The following is an 11638-nucleotide window of genomic DNA, read 5'->3' on the forward strand; positions in this document are numbered from 1 at the left end:
GTTCCCAATTATGCTCTCTGTGTTGCATCTCACAGAGACATAACTTGGGAATGTTACCAGTAAATAAACATGTGCATATCGTTTACATTGAAATCTGTGGTAACCTTTCATTCGAAGTAGGGGTAGTTCAGAAAATTAGTGTTAGTTTGTCTGAGAATTGCAGGGCATATAAACGTTGAAAATATGCCGCACAGCCCTATATTTTGACCTTTAAAAAAATTGTGGTGCATATGAACTTTCAAGTCTAGGATAAGATTTTTTTTCAAAACTTCATAGTAAAAGTGGTACAGTTTTAGCCGTAAAAGGAGTTCCTATGAGAAATTGCATTGTCAATATTTACAGAAATGCAAACTACTATATAGGGTGAAAAAGGGGGACGTTCAGAATTTAACCAAATTTGCTTTATTTCATAGATTTTAAAGAAATTAACTCAAATATGAAGTTTTATAAATATTTAATGAAGATTGATAGAATCTTGGGCCTTAAATATGATGTTAGCATAAATTCACAGTTTACAGTATGCATAGTTTACTTAAAGTCCTGGATACAAAATTAATTCATAATATTTGCATATTTGTAAGTTAAATTGTTAATAAGTGCTTATATTTAGGAGATAACTGAATTGTATTTTAAGCTCCGATGGCATCAATTGGGGATTTCATGGTCGCAAATTAAGTTTACTGGCGACGCGTTAGCGGAGACAGTAAACGGGTATTTGCGACCATCAAATCCCCAATTAATGCCGTCAAAGCTTACAATACAATATTGTTATCTCCATTCTAATGAAACTGACTGAAAACAACGTTAAAACATGTATTTAAGTTTGCCATATGCCGTCTGCGCTTGAGCGTCCCATAGCATCAAATTGTCAATTGATGTCATGTAAATATGTGACGTTATCCAATCAAAATGAACGTTACAAATTTGTTGCATTAGAATTACTCTTCGCAGTCATTGAAACTCATAGATTCTTCCTGAATATTATTTATGGGGTATTTGTGTCCTTTCGATAACCCAAAAGTAAGCCGCAATATCTAAATCTGCTTTTTTGAAACCACAGCATAATAAATACAAGCTAGAAAAACAAAAATATCTCAAAAAAACTTACAATAGTGTGTTCTATCCTGAATATGTACTAAATATTCCAAATTGCTAGAAAAAGAAGAATGATTTAGGAAATTTGAGGCCTCATGGGCAAAAAAAACATAAAAAATTACCTGACCCCTGGGTCATAAAACAAATAATTTATCTTTTAATTGCTATGATTTTATGATTATAAAGTTCTTGATATAGAAAACAATAACTATGCTTGGAAGTTGTGCAAAATTCAGATGTTAGCAGTCATCTCTACAACATTTTAAGTAAATTTATATCTCAGACTGGTATCTGCATACATACAACTATTGCAAATATGGCTTTGTTTGAACACTTTTGGTATATATATTAGCTAAATTGTGTCAGATATATAGTTACAGATGATACTGCTGTGACAAGAATTCTAAATTGACCATGTGAGGCAAAAAATGTGTTCTTTAATCAACAAATAGGCATACAGTAAGATGTGGACTGGAGATAGAGGCTGGATTGGATACTTTATATAATCTTGAATGTTGTAATGATTGACTGCTTAACATTACATTTATAGTATTCTGATATGCGTTTAATATGTTATCAAAACAGTTTTAAACAGGTTCTATGCATTTTTTATCAGAAAATATGCAAATAGGGTAAGCTGGCAATAATTAAAGTCTTGTTTTCAAATTCTTTAAAAAATTGAAACAGGGGAGTGTATAAAATGTATAGTAAAGAAAAACTTAAGAGTATACACAGTGATTTCTTTAAGACTATAATTCTGATAAATGAGTAGTAATGTGAGAAAAACTGATTTTGGAGAGTTTTTCTATTTGAATAAATGTCTGTATAACTTGTTGTGGATTTGGTATGAGTGTTGACCTTGTTACCTTTCGGTTATATTTTACCTACAGACTCCTCAAACAGTTATTTTAGAGTCATTTTACCTACAAACCACCCAAACAGATAATTTAGAATTAATTTTACATACAGACCCCTCAAAAAGTTATGTTTAAAGTCATTTTACCTACAGACCCCTCAAACAATGAATTTTATTACACAATAACTTTCCTATTTTAAAAATCCACAGGGGCCAAAATGCGAAACTAAACTCCTAACTGTGTATTGCTACCTTAGTTTTAGCAATAACCCAAGCTCAACAGCCAAGTTAAACCCCGAACTCCATATATATACAACTTAACTAAGAGTCCTTTGTGCCATAGAGTATCAAATGCTTTCATGCTGTCCAGAAGTGTGACGATAATATTGCTATGACGCTCTAAGTTATGGTGTACGACTTCTTACATGTTAAAACTTGCATGTGTGCTAGATAATGTCTTCTGGTAGGCAACTTGTGATTGGTGTGGAAAGTTGTGATGAAGCGATGGTAAACGAGTATATAGTGCCTTTTCAAACAGTTTTGATATGCTACACAGAAGAGAAATTCCCCGATATGAATTCGGATCAGACTTTGATTTGTTTCCACCTTTGAATAGAGGTATGATACAACTGTCTTTCCAGCTTATCGGTGTGTAGCATGTTTCCAATACAAGATTAAACAAACTACAAAGATGACGCTGAAGTAGGCTGTTGATCTATGAAATGTACCAGAACATGCGAAGCTGTGTGCAATTTAAAGGAAAGTATTCAAAATGGTTCAACCTCAAAAGAGACGTAAGACAAAGTGGGGTGCTGTCTGTTGTTTTTTTTTATTTAGTGTTCATTAATGATCTTCTTAGACAATTGTGTGTGTTAGTTACATTGTAGTGTTGTGTCGTTGTTCTCCTCTTATATTTATGCGTTTCCCTCAGTTTTAGTTTGTTACCCCGATTTTGTTTTTTGTCCATGGATTTATGAGTTTGAACAGCGGTATACTACTGTTGCCTTTATTTCCGCCGTATTTCAAATGTTCGTAACAGATTCCATCTAACCCTGGAGATTTGTTACACGGCAAATTGTCACAAAGTTTATATAGTTCGTCGAAAGTAAATTCCTCGATATTTTCGTTTGTGTTTGTACGGACGGTTTCTAACAAGTCGTTGATAGTATTATCGATAGCTTTTTCATTCACAGGGTTGATCAAGTTGCTATCGAAACTGAATACAGATTGGAAATGAGTCACCCAACCGTCACGTATTTCGTCTGAAAAAATGAGTTGAATACCGTTAATATTTAATTGTTGACAATGCGATACATATTTGCGTCCACTTTTTATCACAGACCATACAAAACGTTGATCACAGTCGACAGATTCTTCGATTTTACGATTTATTTCACTAATGTAGTTTTCATATGCTAGCTCAAGCTGTTTTCTAAAATTCAGTTTAGCGCTTTTGTAATCACTGTAATGTTTGTCATTACGGTCATGAAATTTACCATTCTCAATCCATGTTCGACGTTATAATCTCATAATTGTATGATATTCTTTCACAGTCTCTGTCCAATACGGTTTTAAATATTTTACGTACTGTTTACCGGGAAGAGTTTCCATATCGGCTCTCAAGATAGCATTGAACTACTTTTGGGACAAATTATATCAAAATTATAGAAACGTCATCGGCTCTAACTCAAAATATGAACAATTTTATGTTTAGGACGTCTTGAAATCTTTTGGCATCTTCCGAAGTGCTAATTTTTAACCTTTTTCAGCTGGACCAAATCACTACTTCCCTTTAAAATTCTGGACCCAAATTTTTTTACAGTGTAATTTCACCCTCTACTTCCAATTTGAGGCATAACACATGAAGAAATAAATTTGGAAGGGGTATGAAAAATATTGGCAAGTAACCCACTGTCAACACCAGGGACTAGGGACGACAATTGTGGTCTCGGACCATTTGATGGATTACATAGTTTAATGAGTAAGGTGTGGCTATATACAATTTGTAACATTAATTGGCGATGGCATATGTCAGGGGTAAAACTTAACTGTACTTTTCAAGAATTAAATATGTCAATAAAAAAAAGTCTCTTTATATGACAAAAAGGATCAGACTTTTTAGCTGAAATGATAGATTTAGAATTAAATGAATTGTTGCCTTGGTACTTTCATCATGATATAAAGCAGATAGCAATCTATGCGTTATTTAAGGGTACCTCTTTATACCCGGGCGAAAAAATTTGAGATGATAGATGCAAAATATTGTTAGATATAAACCATGCTGTCCGCTTTCAAACCCAATATGACGTGTTGTTTTAGGAGAGGTAAACACGGGAACATTGTAATTGTGAAGATATTCTGCCTTTCGTCACGTTATGAAAATAATCGTTTAATAGAAGGACTGTTGGTTGCGTAAGATCCAGGGATAAATATTCTAAGCATGATAAATTCATGGAGATGTATACCTTAAACAAGTAGAGGGCCCGAGACCACAATTAATTTCTCTATCATTTCTTTATAACGTTTTTTCGCATTAAAAAAGTTTTGCCTATTCTTTTTGTCTAATTTTTTGTGTGTGTAATGTACAGTACAAGTCCAAAAATATATGCAATTTTCAGAAAAATTGCATGTTTACATCATACAAATTTGGCCAATTACACATCCATACCCCTATAGGCAAGTCAAGAGATGATCCGAAAAGTGTAAATATTACCTTTTTGCACCTGGCCTGATCACTCTTTCCTTATTAAAATCAGTTAAAATAAAACATCTAAAAGTTTATTTCAGCTCTCTTCTTTCATATCCACCCCAGAAAAGCTAAGAAATGAATGAGAAAGGGAAAAAAGAAAAATAAAGAAAAAATACACTATAATTAAAGGGAACTATATTCGCAACGAAAAGCGGGGTCATTAATTGTGGTCTTGGGCCAGAGGTTATTTTGTGACATATTTTTTGGTGAATATTTATTTTGACACGTTAAAAACAAGTATTCACCTTATCATCAAAAAGTAAAATCACATAAATACTGAGCACCGAGGAAAATTCAAAACGGAAAGTCCCTAATCAAAGGGCACAATCAAAGGATAAAACACATGAAACGAATGGACAACAGCTGTCATATTCCTGACTTGGTACAGGCATTTTCAAATATAGAAAATGGTGGATTGAACCTAGTTTTATAGCGCTAAACCTCTCACTTGTTCAATATATATTCGCCTCTTTTTTATAGACCACGTTATTCCTTTTGCGGCTTTCCTCTGGCATTTAGCTGTTTCAAGTATGGGAAAACATTTTTAATTTTAAGATAAGGTTTACAAATTTGGCTAATGTTAGGGTAAGCAATCCCAGCCTTTTTCACGATTTTTGTTTTATTCATTTACTGTTGTGTTTTTTGTTTAAAACTAAGATGATATCTTTTGTTCATTGATTTCGTTGTTAACTAATATAAGCCAGGGATGCGGAGCTAGACAGTGACAAAAACAAAATAAAGAACGCTGGTCTAAGCTCATCCCATTCTTTGGATTTTCTACAACAAGCGACACACGGCGGGACTAGAGAGTGCTATAACTAAAAAAATGCAGTAAACGCATTCCTCTTAAATAACAGAAGTTAACTAACTCGAAGATCATAGGAAAAATTGCCATTCATGCTACAAAATATTTATAAAAATATCGTCAGGATGTAGCCGCATTAGTTACTATAACTGTAAATTATATCGTAACATATTTTTTGTTGTGTTTTAATTTGTCATAATTAAAATCACTGTTTGTGCCGATAAAAACAATATTTAAATATTTTACTAGTGTGTTAAATTGATAACCTGTATGAATAAGTTGTTTTCCAAACTCTAAGTATCAATGAGTGTACTACATTGGTCGTATCTAGTTTAAGGGCTCTATCAATAATGGCAAAAGTAGTATACCTGTGTACAAAAGTCATAAATCGATTTAGAGAAAATGGATTCCGGGATTCAAACTAAAACCCGATGGAAACACATCAACAATACGAGGAAAACACAGAAAACAACAGTCCTTACCATCACTATCAATATACATAAACGATCATAAATGGTTATAAATTATCAATAACAAAGCAATATTCCCCTTTGATTCCAAGGTCCATATATTGATTGAGTATGTTGCACAAAAAAGCCTAATTGGTTTTCCGTTCCTCAATTGTAGATCTATTCAGAAACAATTTACATATAATCCATCATATATTGTAACCTCTGGACTGAAGTAATCAAATTTCCCGATGTGCCAGTTCAGTTTACTGATTTGTCATTTACTTATACTAACACAACATCTGGAAATATGTATCTTACTGTTGGAATTGAAGATTTGTAGTATTTTATTTCCATTTATTAGCACTAGACGGGTACCGATGTTATTTAAAATCAACTTCCCAGTATGTTAAAGTTATACAAATTCTAAAAATTTTAAAAACAAAAGTTTAATATATTTTATATACTTGAATGGCTAAGAAGTACTTCAAAACAGGTGCTTGTCAACTATCTTGTAAAAGAACAATGTACTGCTATTGAATTTTTGTATTCCCGTACACTAATTCGCCAATATTTCTTTGAACGAGTGACCTTAACTGCGAGCTCTTCTTAGAACGTTGGCCATCACATGTTCGAGCTGAGAAACTTTAATAAAAGAACAAAACAAAAACGTGCTTGACTGTATATAAGGTAAACAGTAATAACTGATTCGTAAATAACAAATGTAATGCAAACCATCATCTAACAACTGACTGTTAAGGAAAAGTTTAATAAACAACTGGGAACACATGGAAAATATAAAAAAGGACTTAGTTTGACTGATATGTATGTATTGATTCAATAATGTCGATTACATTAAAATTACAAGAAACTCGTCTCGTATAAATAAACCACGAGTCCAACTCTCTCAGGCAAAGTTGACCGTAAATGGTTTTTGCTCATCAATTTATACGTTCCGTTTGCTAATATTAATTGAAAAGCACCTTAAGTACCTATGTATCATGTGCGACGTGTTTTTCTTCTCCTGGGGGTAGAAGGGGGCATTCCTAATGAAGGCAAGTAGTATTTATCATAAAAATAATACAAATATCTAAAATATCTTTATTTCTATCTACTGTGTGTTTGTATTACGTCATGTCTCCCTATACATTTCTGTTCCAATAATGATTTCCAAGTGATTTTTCTTTTCCTTTGACATTCCAACTGGTACCTTTAGCAAGATCACACCTGTAATACAAGTATATATATATAATTTTTGGAGAAATAGGACCATTCTAACAATTTTTGTAATGTAAGCACACGAAAATTCTTCAACGAATATGTTTACAAAATTATAATACACACACCAAAACAACTATATACGATTATAAAGCGAGTAGCACTAAGTATGTGTCTGAGGTATGTGTTGTTTCGGTTAGGTTTCTTCTGTCTCTAAGCAGAGGTTGCCGGTCATTCCGAATCACCTGACTAAACCCTCTTTTTTAGCGGGGCTCGTGTAGCTCAATCTTAAATTTACCAGTAGTGTTTTGATGACAGTTGTTCGTCTTTTCGTTTTTATTTTGTCACCATGTTGTGTGTTTTTCTTTTCGGCTTGTTTATCTATAGTCCCATTAGGTAACTTTTTTACTTTCAAGATGTTCGTATTTTTATACTTACTCGCATTTGGATTCATTAAACCTAGCAAATCCCCTGCATTGTTTTGTCTGTACGCATTCACACATGCACTTGCTTTCCCGCCAAATGTGTTTTGCTGACGCACACGTTTGGCGTACTTTACATCGACATGTGTGTATACCTTGGTTACAGTCCGTAGCCTTTACACGACATCGTTGTTCACATTTTAGATGTCTCACAGCCTGAACTTCTTTAGTTCCAATAAAACTGAATTCTGCAGATTCCAATCGAAACTTAAGAACCTACAAATGGTAATTACTATTTCGATAACACGAAAATTAAATATTTGTTATGGTTATAACGTTAAACTAATGAAATATATCAGATCAATGTCAGGAAGATGATATGAAAAAAAACAATAACTAAAGCAGTATATCGGGTAAACGTCATTAAGATAATACCTAAAGCATAAGAAGTAATAATTTGATTTTAGATGTAACGCGTCTTCTGATTGGCTGACGTTAGACAGCCCATAGACATAATTTAGTCATGTGACCGTGATGTCATCAACGTTTTTTCATGGTTTTCTACGGTTTTAAATGAAATCTAGAATTGAATTATAAGAAATGACTGTAATATTTTTTTTCTGTCTATTCGAAATAACATAAAAGTTGTGATGCATACTGATAAATAACCCGCTACGCGCGTTATTCAGTGTGCACCAAATTTTTTATGTTATTTCTTATAGACAGAAAAAAAATATTACAGTCATTCCTTAATTAGAAAAGTAATCTAGTTTTAACTTTTCTTAAAGATGTTCAGTTTGGGTTTTTTTTAATAAATTTATCTGAAAATATACAACTAGAATCGATCAATAGCTATATTTTTAAGAAACCAGTGTAAGACATTACTCGATATAAAGTACTCAGTTGCAACACAAATAAAAGCTACATAGTTTTAATTCCCGAGTAAAGTCACCTTAAACAGATAAAATTGTCAAAAATGAAACATGCAGTTGAAAAAAATATTAACCATTAAAAAATTTGCAAAATTATCCACAAATGTATGCCAACAGAGTTACTTGCATATTCTTAACATAGAAACAAAACCGTTAACTTAACCGTTATTGTCCAATCAACAGCTGTAGGCACCTAAGTTAGCTTCCTATAGTAGCGAGCAAATTATTTTACTTTTTTATTTCGTGGTCAAAGTTAGAAATCATCCTGTTGGTAGCTGCATTGTGCTGTTATATATATATATTTTTGTGACCTTAAGTCTAGACAGGCTAACGGGAGGGGTAGGTTTGTGCCACATAAAACTTGTTTAACATAAACATATTTTGTGCATGTGCCTAGTCGTGGGTTTTTTTTTTCTTGATTTTTTTATATATAATAATGAGAAGATGTTGTATGATAACCAATGACACAACTTTCCACAAATAACGTATAAAAATAACTTTAAGTCAACTCTTCTTATTTGCATGTCTGGGTCTGGGTTTTATTACGAATGAGTCAGTGTTAATGGTTGATGTTGTACCCTGTTGTGGTCTTTCAGCAATTATATTTTTTTTCATTTTGTGTGAATAAGGTGAATTGTCCCTTAAAATCTGTCGAGATTTAGGTTTCAGATCTATGAAAGATATGTTTTTGAGTTAATACAGTGATAAGGTACTAATATTGAAAATCGCCTGGCTCTCGTACTAAGTACATAAGTACTAAAGACTGTGACTTAAGGTTTCATCGATGTATTACCTGATAATACAAACTGGGGTTTGGCGAAAGTTTAAGGCTAGCTGAAATCCGAGGAAAATTCAAAACGGAAAGTCCCTAATCGAATGGCAAAATCAAACCTCAAACAATCAAACGAATGGATAACAACTGCCATATTTATGGCTTGGGAAAGTCATTTTCTTACGTATAAAATGATGTGTTGAACCTGGTTTTATAGCGCTACAATAAAAACAAACAAATATTTTACAAATATTTTTAAGTGATCTACGTTGTCAAGCAGGTAAAACTATATTTAAGATAAACCAGACGAAAAACGACTTAAGATATTTTTAGTATACTTTAACATTGTTACCATAAAAGTAACTGTTTCTGTTTTTGTGGGCTCACACACCAACATATCCAGAGAAGTACAATCGGGACATCTCTCGATTCTTGTGCATGGCGGGTGTATTACAATTTTTGGATCCGTGTCCTTTGGTAACGATATTGTCTCAAAATGTGGTTCACAACGGTCAAGCGTTGCTAAAGGATACTTTGCAGCTGTAATTGTAGAAGGATCAAAATATTAAAACATTTTATTGGAAATCCCTATTCTTAGTTTTTGTGTCTTATATATTTATGATTTTTCGAGGAAGCAATATCTAAAACTCCTTTTTGGTCATTAACCCATTCAATTTTATAATATTTGATGATTGAATTTCATTACTTTTCAAACAAATCTTCTTTTTATTTCAAAACGAATTTACTACTCGTAATATGGTATATATAAACTTGTGTATGAACTTCAACGAATATATACAGTATTTTTTAAAATACAAAAAAAAAACATATCAAATTAAAAAAAAACTGAATGAATTTTGTACTTGAAACTTACTGGAAATATTGAAAGGTGTCCCGTCCGCCATACGTACAAATCTGTGTAAAAACTCTTGAGTAGTCGACGATCGCAAATTATCTATAGGTATCGAGTGCACCAAATATAAAAATACTAGACATGCTGTCGTCTGCAACATTTCTGTTGAAAGAAACTTTCAAAACGAGATTGTGTCGTTGGCTATTGCAGTGAAAGTGAAGTTTTTCCTTGTATGTCGTTGCAAGATATAGAGACCTTCCTTGTGTTTTTCCTTAAAAAAGTATTTTGATTATCTAACCGCAGTGTTATAAAAATAAGTTAGTTCGGGGATTTTAACGTCCCACACAACAACTAAATACTCAGACTGGTTTCCGATCGTAATATTCAGTATTTACCCTGGAAAGCTATATTATAGAAACAACTTCATTATGATAATCCTATGAATGCATTGTGATATTTATTATTTAGTGATTATTATAACCAAATTCAGTCATCTGTATATAATTAAATGTTTCCTTATGTTTTAAGGTGTATATAAATGCTAAAATTATACCCTTTTTGGTAGTGATCCACAATTAATTGTGGAATATACAGTAACAAGAAACTGAACTGAAACTGAACTGTACCGGGAACCAGGATACTTGATACTCAAAGTCTAGCAACCGAGACTAGCAACTATAGACATTTAAAATTCCAAAGTTATACATTATAGAAATCTAATTGGAATAGGTAACGTTTAAGCACAGACGTGAATGAGTATTCTCTAGAGCATTCTGTATCTCAGTAAGCTTCCTCATAAAACAATATTATAGAAACCCTTTTGAAAACACAATGAAGCATCGATACTCTGTTCGCTAGACCATGCAGAAAACGATGTGCTGTGGAAAACAATTGATGCAACAACATAATTTCATACAGCAAAATAGTTTACATCAATATTTACAGCTTCATTTGTGATTTTTATTTTCAGGCGAATGAAAACAAACATATACATCGCGCATAAAGACAGTTACATTAAACATGGAAACATGAAAATTCAAACAAAATCTATGACCAATTTTCAGTATGAATTAATACTAATTTTGGTTTGATATTTTTGATTTTCGATTATTTCATTTGTAATCCAATTGTTACTAACCGTGTCTCTCTGGTGCAGTACATTTTCTTTTCTTTATATGACAGGTAAGAAGCATTCCTGTGGTTGTCAGTTAGGCGTATGAGTTTTATATGTCTATCTTTTGAATAAAAAAGGAGAAGAAATTTGAATGCATTTAAAAGTATGTGTTATGTGTTTAATTTCTTAAATCAATATTAAATATAAAATCTATCAGAGAGAATAATGTTTAATTTTTCAAACCTTGAGTAATCGAAAATCGAAAAAAGGTCAGCTTACAGACTAATGGTTTCCATGAACCATTGATTGTGTTCCTCTTAATTGAATCATTTTATACAATTTCGTGATTAGTATATCTTTTTTTTTATAACAA

This window comes from Mytilus galloprovincialis, chromosome 8 (genome assembly GCF_965363235.1).
Source record: "Mytilus galloprovincialis chromosome 8, xbMytGall1.hap1.1, whole genome shotgun sequence".
Taxonomy (NCBI): Eukaryota; Metazoa; Mollusca; class Bivalvia; order Mytilida; family Mytilidae; genus Mytilus; species Mytilus galloprovincialis.